A 2716-nucleotide genomic window follows, 5' to 3' on the forward strand; every position below is an offset into this window, starting at 1 on the left:
CCCCCCCAAAATCAAAGATAAGTTGAAACTATAACTGATTAAAGATAATCCAAAATAAAAAACATGAAAGCAACATTCAATTGCTTCTAGGATTTTCAACGGCTAACCTAATATGGCTACTCAGAGCAAAAGCAGTAAGATTGAGAAAGGGGAAATGAATGATATATCTGTTTTGATAATTTGATAGAGAGTACACGGCCTAGATTGGTCACTCTTCAAATCTTACAATATAATTCAATACAATAGCGACTCTTGTATTTACACCATGGTTCATTGTGGGGGCGCCTCTTCCCCCGCGCCGTGCGCCTTTTGCCCCCTGGCCGGCGGGGGGCCCCCCCCCTTTTCCCCCCGTCGGCGCCCCCCCCGCCCCCGCGGCGGCGTGCCCCCCCCCGCCCACGGCCGCACTTCCGCCCACCATCCCCCTCCCCCCCCCCTCCCCCCTTTCCTTTTTTTTCTCTCTCTTTCTTTCTTCCCCCTCTCTTTTTCATACAATAGCGCCCTTGTTTTTCCCCCGGGTCCTTGTGTCGGGGCCCCCCCCCGCCGGGGCGGGAGCCACCCCCCGGGGGGGGGGCCGCGCCCCCCCGGGGCGCCCCGCCGGCGGGGCCGCGGGGGCGACACCCCCCAAAACGGCGGCTACGCCCCCCCCCCCCCCCCCTGCCCCCGCCTCGTTGGTTCCCCGTCCCGCGCGGGACCCCCGTATCCGTCGGCAACAATATGTGAAGCATGAGCCATACTCAACATAGTTGTATAAGGAATTGTAAACTTTAGTACATCTCTTTACTACTTGTGTATTTGTGTTCTCTTTGCATATTTACATTAGTTTATATGAATTTCCCGCATTTCCGGTCCATATAGTTGGACATGTGCCAATTATAAACTTTAGGTTAGGTGATGTTTTAGGTCAAAATAACACCCCCAATGTGTTTATTGGCCTCAAATTAGGTTACACGTCAAATTTCATGTCAAAATGACCCCAAATACCCTTCAAAACGGGGGGGGGTTTTTTCCCCCACCCCTTCCCCAACGGGGCGGGGTTTGGGGCGGCCTGGCGGCCGTGGGCGGGGGCGGGGGCGGGGGGCGGGCGGGGGGCGCGGGCGGGCCCCTTGCTTTCTTCCTTCTTTTTTTTTTTTTTTTTTTTTTTTTTGTTCACATTTTTCCACATATTACTTTTTTTGTCCTTCGACATTCCCATGGACATATGATTTATAATCAAGATTTCTACAAAAGAAATGATACATATTAAAATAAAAAAGAATACCAACCGCCCGCATGGATCTTGCATATAGAAGGAGACGGATGGGAATGCAATAAATATATTGAGTTGTAAGGATTTTCGGTTGCACTGGGGGTTGATTAGTCTTTCCACACACTCGTCTATGTATGCTTTATGTAGTGGGTGCAAGAACTACATAGATGATTATCATTAAATGATTGAAATTTACAGACAGATATGTAAATACTAGTTGGTTTTAAAAACTAAATCAAAACCAAACTCAAATCGAATGAGTAGGTGGGCCATGCTTCTCAAAATTGTCCACTTAGCCTACCATTTTGTTCATTCAAATTAGAATTCTAATGCAAAACCAATCAAAAATAATTAATTAGAAAAATCATTTAAGCTTTCCAATTTTAGAGAGAATCCACGCAAGCAAAACAACAAACACATCGAAAAACGTTCAAATCTCAACCACCATCAATCTTCCAAGCCAAACAAGCAGACCAGAACCACCTAAGAAGTCTGTTACGCCATTCTCTTATAAATAAACACATAGAGAGGAGTATGTCATTGCATTCATCTAGCAAAACAGTAGGAGAAAGGAAAGAGACAAGTGAGCATCAAGGAACTTGCAAGTACGTGTAACTATGGCCAATTCTAGTGTCATGAAGGTTGTGTGCCTTGTTCTGGTCTGCATGGTTGTGGCAGCACCACATGCTGCAGATGCCCTCACATGTGGGCAAGTGGTCTCTCGATTGGCTTCTTGCCTCACCTTTCTGCGCAATGGAGGAAAGGTGTCTTGGGCTTGTTGCGATTCCGTGAAGGTACTCAACTCGGCTGCAAGAACCACTCCTGACCGTCGAACAGCTTGTCACTGTCTCAAGAATGCCTACAGAGCCACTTCCGGTATCAAGGCAGTCAATGCTGCAGCACTTCCTGGAAAATGTGGTGTCCACCTTCCCTACAAGATCAGCCCTTCCATTGATTGCTCCAAGTATATTTTCTTCATCTAGATAACCCCATGAATTTTCAAATCCTTTCTATTCCTACCGTGGATCTCAAACTCTTAGATATGAGAATTTCATAATGGTTAAATGATTCTTTTATGACTAACATTTGGTTTTTGTTATGTTTTCAGGGTGAGGTGAAGTGAAAGTGCTTAGAGGCGAAGAAGATCAATAAACATGTCTAGATTATGCAAATCCACATTAGTGGTAGAGAAGTTTGAAGTCTCTCGTTATCAATGTGCTAACATATAAATGTAAGGAAGTTGAGTTGGTTGTCTATCTCCTAGCTTGGGTGACTGTATGAAATAAAATTTAACATGCTCCTTATTGTAAACTCACTTCTCCTTCTACATAAAATTCGCCTTGTTTTATATTAATAAAGAGACTAAAACTCGACAACACTCAATTTCCGTTGTCGGGTAACATATGGGCATGGTGGTAAATTCGTGTATGGAAATATCTAGGCGTAGGTAAATGTGGGCATCCAACACCT

The 2716-nt window shown here is 45.4% G+C and overlaps 1 pseudogene; it reads left to right on the top strand.

Moving 5' to 3' along the window:
• The first annotated feature begins 1863 nt into the window (after positions 1 to 1863).
• LOC149008354 (non-specific lipid-transfer protein pseudogene) lies at positions 1864 to 2359 on the top strand (annotated as a pseudogene).
• The last annotated feature ends 357 nt before the right edge of the window (positions 2360 to 2716 follow it).

The sequence above is a fragment of the Hakea prostrata genome, chromosome 8 (genome assembly GCF_041222555.1).
Source record: "Hakea prostrata isolate BN-2017 chromosome 8, UWA_Hpros_2, whole genome shotgun sequence".
Classification (NCBI taxonomy): Eukaryota; Viridiplantae; Streptophyta; class Magnoliopsida; order Proteales; family Proteaceae; genus Hakea; species Hakea prostrata.